Source organism: Schistocerca nitens, chromosome 4, assembly GCF_023898315.1.
Source record: "Schistocerca nitens isolate TAMUIC-IGC-003100 chromosome 4, iqSchNite1.1, whole genome shotgun sequence".
NCBI classification, from domain to species: Eukaryota; Metazoa; Arthropoda; class Insecta; order Orthoptera; family Acrididae; genus Schistocerca; species Schistocerca nitens.
The window spans coordinates 968,655,841-968,664,445 of NC_064617.1; positions in this window are offsets into that span (position 1 = coordinate 968,655,841).

Below are 8,605 nucleotides of genomic sequence, written 5' to 3' on the forward strand. Positions count from 1 at the left end.
CTTATTTTATCATGATGATCATTTCTACATATGTAGGTGAGTGCCAACAGAACGTTATCACAATTGGAGGAGAAAACTGGTGATTGAAATTTAATGAGCAGATCCTGCCGCAGTGAAAAATGCCTTTGTTTTAATGATTGCCACTCGAATTCATGTATCACATCTGTGGCCTATCTCCCTATTTCATGATGATAAAAAACGAGCCACCCTTCTTTGAACTTTTTCAATGTCATCTGTCAGTCCCACCTGATGCGGATCCCACGCTGCACACCAATACTCCAGAGTAGGGTGGACAAGTGTAGTGTAAGCAGTCTATTTAGTATATCTTTTGCATCTTCTAAGTATTCTGCCAATGAATTGCAGTCTTTGATTTGCTCTATCCACAACATTATCTATGTGATCATTCCAATTTAGGTTATTTATAACTGTAATCCCTAAGTATTTAGTTGAATATACAGCCTTCAGATCGGTGTGACTTATCGCGAAATTGAAATTTAGTGGATTTCTTTTAGTACTCATGTGAATAACTTCACACTTTTCTTTATTCAGGATCACTTGCCACTCTTCGCACCACACATATATCTTATCTCAATCATTTTGCAATTCGTTTTGGTCATCTGATGCCTTTACAAGACAGCGTCATCTGCAAATAATCTAAGAGGGCTACTCAGTTTGTCTCCTATGTCGTTAATACAGATCAGGAACAATAGAGGGCCTATAACACTTCCTTGGGGAATGCCGGCTTGTGAGGAACGGTGTCGAAAGCCTTCTGGAAATCTAAAAATGTTGTTGTTGTTGTTGTTGTGGTCTTCAGTCCTGAGACTGGTTTGATGCAGCTCTCCATGCTACTCTATCCTGTACAAGCTTCTTCATCTCCCAGTACCTACTGCAACCTACATCCTTCTGAATCTGTTTAGTGTATTCATCTCTTGGTCTTCCTCTACGATTTTTACCCTCCACGCTGCCCTCCAATGCTAAATTTGTGATCCCTTGATGCCTCAGAACATGTCCTAAAACCGATCCCTTCTTCTAGTCAAGTTGTGCCACAAACTTCTCTTCTCCCCAATCCTATTCAATACTTCCTCATTAGTTATGTGATCTACCCATATAATCTTCAGCATTCTTCTGTAGCATCACATTTTGAAAGCTTCTATTCTCTTCTTGTCCAAACTATTTATCGTCCTCATTTCACTTCCATACATGGCTACACTCCATACAAATACTTTCAGAAACAACTTCCTGACACTTAAATCTACACTCGATGTTAACAAATTTCTCTTCTTCAGAAACGCTTTCCTTGCCATTGCCAGTCTACATTTTATATCCTCTCTACTTCGACCATCATCAGTTATTTTGCTCCCCAAATAGCAAAACTCCTTTACTACTTTAGGTGTCTCATTCCCTAATCTAATACCCTCAGCATCACGACTTAATTCGACTACATTCCATTATCCTCGTTTTGCTTTTGTTGATGTTCATCTTATATCCTCCTTTCAAGACACTGTCCATTCCGTTCAACTGCTCTTCCAAGTCCTTTGCTGTCTCTGACAGAATTACAATGTCATCGGCGAACCTCAAAGTTTTTATTTCTTCTCCATGGAGTTTAATAACTACTCCGAATTTTTCTTTTGTTTCCTTCACTGCTTGCTCAATATACAGATTGAATAACATCGGGGATAGGCTACAACCCTGTCTCACTCCCTTCCCAACCACTGCTTCCCTTTCATGCCCCTCAACTCTTATAACTGCCATTTGGTTTCTATAGAAATTGTAAATAGCCTTTCGCTCTCTATATTTTACCCCTGCCACCTTCAGAATTTGAAAGAGAGTATTCCAGTCAACATTGTCAAAAGCTTTCTCTAAGTCTACAAATGCTAGAAACGTAGGTTTGCCTTTCCTTAATCTAGTTTCTAAGATAATTCGTAGGGTCAGTATTGCCTCACCTGTTCCAATATTTCTACGGAATCCAAACTGATCTTCCCCAAGGTCGGCTTCTACGAGTTTTTCCATTTGTCTGTAAAGAATTCGCGTTATTATTTTGCAGCCGTGAGTTATTAATCTGATAGTTCGGTAATTTTCACATCTGTCAACACCTGCTTTCTTTGGGATTGGAACTATTATGTTCTTCTTGAAGTCTGAGGGTATTTCACCTGTATCATACATCTTGCTCACCAGATGGTAGAGTTTTGTCAAGACTGGCTCTCCCAAGGCTGTCAGTAGTTCTAATGGAATGTTGTCTACTCCCGGGGCCTTGTTTCGACTCAGGTCTTTCAGTGCTCTGTCAAACTCTTCACGCAGTATCATATCTCCCATTTCATCTACATCCTCTTCCATTTCCATAATACTGTCCTCAAGTACATCGCCCTTGTATAGACCCTCTATATACTCCTTCCATCTTTCTGCTTTCCCTTCTTTGCTTAGAGCTGGGTTTCCATCTGAGCACTTGATATTCATGCAAGTGGTTCTCCTTTCTCCAAAGGTCTCTCTAATTTTCCTGTAGGCTGTATCTATCTTACCCCTAGTGAGATAAGCCTCTACATCCTTACATTTGTCCTCTAGCCATCCCTGCTTAGCCATTTTGCACTTCCTGTCGATCTCATTTTTGAGACGTTTGTATTCCTTTTTGCCTGCTTCATTTACTGCATTTTTATATTTTCTCCTTTCATCAATTAAATTCAATATTTCTTCTGTTACCCAAGGATTTCTATTAGCCCTCGTCTTTTTACCTACTTGATCCTCTGCTGCCTTCACTACTTCATCCCTCAGAGCTACCCATTCTTCTTCTACTGTATTTCTTTCCCCCATTCCTGTCAATTGTTCCCTTATGCTCTCCCTGAAACTCTCTACAACCTCTGGTTCTTTCAGTTTATCCAGGTCCCATCTCCTTAAATTCCCACCTTTTTGCAGTTTCTTCAGTTTCAATCTGCAGTTCATAACCAATAGATTGTGGCCAGAATCCACATCTGCCCCTGGAAATGTCTTACAATTTAAAACCTGGTTCCTAAATCTCTATCTTACCATTATATAATCTATCTGATACTTTTAGTATCTCCAGGGTTCTTCCATGTATACAACCTTCTTTTATGATTCTTGAACCAAGTGTTAGCTATGATTAAGTTGTGCTCTACGCAAAATTCTACCAGGCGGCTTCCTCTTTCATTTCTTACCCCCAATCCATATTCACCTACTACGTTTCTTTCTCTCCCTTTTCCTACTACCGATTTCCAGTCACCCATGACTATTAAATTTTCGTCTCCCTTCACTATCTGAATAATTTCTTTGATTTCATCATACATTTCTTCAATTTCTTCATCATCTGCAGAGCTAGTTGGCATATAAACTTGTACTACTGTAGTAGGCATGGGCTTCGTGTCTATCTTGGCCACAATAATGCGTTCACTATGCTGTTTGTAGTAGCTTACCCGCATTCCTATTTTTTTTATTCATTATTAAACCTACTCCTGCATTACCCCTATTTGACTTTGTATTTATAACCCTGTATTCGCCTGACCAAAAGTATTGTTCCTCCTGCCACCGAACTTCACTAATTCCCACTATATCTAACTTTAACCTATCCATTTCCCTTTTTTTAATTTTCTAACCTACCTGCCCGATTAAGGGATCTGACATTCCACGGTCCGATCTGTAGAACACCAGTTTTCTTTCTCCTGATAACGACATCCTCGTGAGTAGTCCCCGCCCGGAGATCCGAATGGGGGACTATTTTACCTCCGGAATATTTTACCCAAGAGGACGCCATCATCATTAACCATACAGCAAAGCTGCATGCCCTCGGGAAAAATTACGGCTGTAGTTTCCCCTTGCTATCAACCGTTCGCAGTACCAGCACAGCAAGGCCGTTTTGGTTAGTGTTACAAGGCTAGATCAGTCAATCATCCAGACTGTTGCCCCTGCAACTACTGAAACGGCTGCTGCCCCTCTTCAGGAACCTCGCATTTGTCTGCCCTCTCAACAGATACCCCTCCGTTGTGGTTGCACCTACGGTACGGCTATCTGTATCGCTGAGGCACGCAAGCCTCCCCACCAACGGCAAGGTCCATGGTTCGTGGGGATGGAATCAATTTTACATCTCCTGACGATAGCACTCATTACCTCATGAGTATAAAGAGCTAGCTGTGTTTCAGAAGAACAACAGCAGTGGACTTATAGGGGGACATGTGGGTCGTGCTCGATGTCCCTTTCATGTCTGCCCCTTGGTAGCAGCCTCAAGCTGTGTGACGGAAGCCAACACTGCCTGGAGCTGTAAACGGAGGGTCACCAACTGAGCTCACATCTGTACACAGCAATCACAATGCCTATCTATTTCTGAAGTTGCTCCTGTTTGAAACTTGTAAAAATGTGTAATAAACAAAAGGTGTACTTGCCTTATTAGCAGCATGAACACGAGCAACTCTCTCCCTGATGGTCTAACCGACACTGAGCTGTTCTAAGCCAAACAAACAAAAGCCTGTACGATATGAGGGTCGATAGCAACGGTGGTACTCTATGCTACACTGTTTTTAAAATAAAAGCACTCAAACACACAAGAAATTACAAAAATATGATAGTAACTAGACAGGTAACTGGAAGTAAGTTGCTCCTGTTTCAAGCTCGTAAATTCATTAAGTCCCAAAGCACGCTCAATGTCAACAATAGGCTTACCTTTCTCATCGTGATTCATAATTTCCCCCTTTGTTCCTAAAGAATGTGGCCTTCATACATGCTTCTTCCCCTTGACAGGCAGGCTTTCTCTCCTTTTACCCGACTTTTTACATACGGACCCTGACAAGTGCAAATACACAGCTTTACTACATGAACTGACAATTCATGTCTCCACAAACATGACAGAAGGTATGCATTTAGATGCACTAATGCATTACTGCTTCTGTGTAATTCTAACAGATAGCAGCACTGGACTTATAACAAAAATGAAATACACACGAAAAAGAGGATAACGAATCTGCATATAACAGGGTCTACCTGTATCTACATAACAAGTTTTCTCTTGTCGCCATCATGTCATAGGCATTATTACGACCCCTCTCCCTCTATGGTACACACCAAATCTCCAAGGCAGGAACTGATGACATGGGACAAACAGGCTGACTAGCAGGTATTGCAAACTTGGTACGATGTTTATAATCATCTCGGCTTGCAGATACACTGTATACATCCATTCCACGATACATGTGCATAAATAGAACATGCATCCAAACAGCACATTATTGAATACATTACAAAAATAAAATTTTTATAGCTGCAATCATCATTTGTTGGTTTGAAAAATGCTTGTGCAGCACATCAATTCATCTAAGCAATATGTGCTACCTGTGTAAAATGAATTCTGCGCATCAACAAAATTTTGACAGTTCATTTATATACTTCAACATATTTAGATACTTTGACACATATAAACAAGAAATAAGTATGCATAATTTAATGTTATGGGTATATGGAATGGGTTTTTCAATGAGAAAATAGATTTTTGGCAAAATGCATTTTCGAAATGCTTAGAGTCTCCAGATTAAAACTGTGTGTAAAATACTGAGATGACATGCATGCATAGAAGTATTTTAAATATATTTTTTTAAAATTGCGGCACATGATGTTCCGCAGAGTGTTTATGAGACACAAGATGTGCCTGATACTCCGTGCCTTGTTAGAGATATAATTGAGCACAAGAGAGTTATCTTTTCTGTTGGCTACACTGGAACACAGTTGAAAATCAATTTTGCGCCATCTGTATTGTTTGCCTTGTGAGTAGATCCATGTGCTTGTTGTGAAAGTCATATTTGGTGAACTCATTAGGTTTTCTTCCCTTCTACATGCCAAGAACTAGCCTGAAGATGTTTAAAAAGCATGTATATTGGCACAAGAAAGTGAACGGTATTCAGAATGCATCCGATTCATCATCTACCTCAGTATTTGATGTTCCAGAAGTGCCTAACCCCTCCACTGGTAGTGATACATCGAGGGATGCTGCTGCGACTACACCTGAACATGATTCAGAAAGAAAACTAGTTGGAATTGAAGAACAGTGCAATAAACTAAATACTGAGACTACAAAATATGAGATAATTAATGTGTCTTTATTAGTAGATGTTTTGGAAAGCAATGTGTGCTGAAAACAATGTGGAAAATGAAGTGTTATGCTGAAAACTAACATATATGTAGGACTTGCTTGTGACTTATAGTTTGCAATTATTGCAAACACAGTGTTATTTTTTTCTGTTCCTTGCACGTTACTGCAGATACAGGTAAACTACTATATGATATCAATTTAGACTGCTATATGGATTACGGAGTATAGGGAAGGGCAAGGCTGCAGGTACGATGTTATGTGGCTGATGAACATCCCTGATCCATCCTCAAAATCTGACCATCACATCATTGCAAACAGGCTCTGCTGTTGAAGATGTAGCACAGAAACATATGAAACATGCTGTTGACATATCTATTGTTGAAAACAATAAGAACAGGGACTTGTCCATAGTTTTTTTTATGGAAGCTGGCAGGAGAAGCCACACATCTCTGAATAGTGTTGTAACAGGTACAAGTGTGGTCACTGGCAAGATAGTTGATGTGACAACACTTTCCAGATGTAAGGATAAAAGGAAACATAAATATGAAGAAGAGTGTGTAGCAAATTATTATGTTTCAACTGGTGGTACGGGAGGTGCTAGACTGAGAAGTATTTATCCATGCCCAGTAAAATGGTACAATGTCAGATACATAAATTAATTGGAGATGGTGATTCAAAGACATTCAAAGAAACTGAGGAACTGAGTCTTATGGGAGAGAAGTGAATATTAGCAAACTAGAGTGTCTTGGCCACACTCGGAAAAGGATGGGATTAAGACTTTGACAGCTCAAAGACTTTGATGGCTCAAGGCTAGCAAGAAAGGCAAGAAACTGAGGGATGGAAAAACTTTAGACGGAAAAAACAGACTGGCAGATACTGCTATACACCATATTCAGAAGTTCTTTGGTTCTAGCAATTATACAGACTCTGCAGACACACTGTTGACGAGAAGAGCAATCAGGGCTCCCCCCCCCCCCCCTCCCCCCCTGCAGAGCTTCAATCAATGAGAATCCCCAACATGGGCTATGCCAAAAAGGAAAAGATAGTTGGTGCAAATACAATAGTGGCAAGGTAACTAAACAATACAATCAACCTCATCATTTGCCCTACTCTACATGGCATCACACATTTCTTCTTGTGATCAGTCACTTCTACAAAGCAGAACAACCCCAAAACACAAGCGTTATGAGCTGGTAATGCAAAGAAGAATTGCACAGTTTTAATTAACGAAGGGAATCTAGTATTTTCATCACATCAATAAGGTAGTTTTCTTCCTCTGCTAAGTTGATGATATAACTATGAAAAATTCCTGGCAAATTGATTGAAGTATGATGAATTAAAATCCCTCATCGCTATGAAAATGCAATGTATGGCAGAACTTGAAATCGTGGTAGCTCGTGCGGCCTGGTGTTGCTGTTGGGCGGGTACGAGTACCAATGTTAAAGGGTGCTCTGTACTAATGTTACATGGTGAAGGATGCTTTGTATTGACGTTGTGTAGCAGAGCATGCTCCGCGCCAGTGTTAGGTGACAGAGGATGCTCTGTACCAATGTTGTGTGGCATAGGGTGCTGTGTACCAATGCATCGCACAGATGGTTTCGTGCCGTTGTTGTGTGGTAGAATGTGTTTCATTCTGATTTTGCATGGCAGAGGGTGTCATGTAGTGATGTTGCATTGCAAAGGGTGCTTCATACCAATTTTGCGAAGCAGAGAGTGGTTTGTACTTATGTTTTACGGTAGAAGGTGCTTTGTATTGGTGCTGTGTGGCAGAGCACGTTTCATACCGTGTTTTGAGGCTGAGGGTGATCTGTACCAATTGTGCATGACAGAGGGTGCTTTGTACAAATGTTGCATGGCAGAGGGTGCCTTGTATGAAAGTCACATGACAGAAGATGCTCTGTACCAATACTGTGTGGCAGAGAGTGCCTCACAACAGTGTTGCATGGCAACAGATGCTCTGTAGTGATGTTAGGTTGTGCAGGGCTCTTCAGCCCAATGTTGTGTGGCAGAGGGTGCTCTGTACTGGTTGTGCATGGCAGAAGATTCTTTGTACCAGTGTTGTATGGCAGCAGAGGGTGTATGTACCAATGTTTTGTGGCTGAGGGTGCAGGCTACTTGTGTTGTGTAGTGGAGGGTGCTTCACAGTGGTGTTACACAGGGAAAAGCCGAAAAAGATTACACAGATAATTTAGTTCACTCTGGACTATAGTTTCCTAAACTGTGTTCCACAGAAAAATGGTGTTCCTTGAGAAGTGAATAAGTGCTCTGCAAAAATCTGTTACTAACATGGCGTTTTTTCGACATTTTTTCCCCTTAACTAGTGATAACATTAAGTTTTTTTTAACATTTGTTCCTTATTTTTTAAAACTTTTATCATCATTTCTGTGTTATTAGTTATGGTTTAAAACTGAAGTAATCAATGAATAAAACAAGTTTTTCTCATTTTTTAATACACTGTTAACCTTCAAAGTAAACTAACTATTCCATTAAAGTATCAGGAGACTCACAGCATTCAATGAGAGG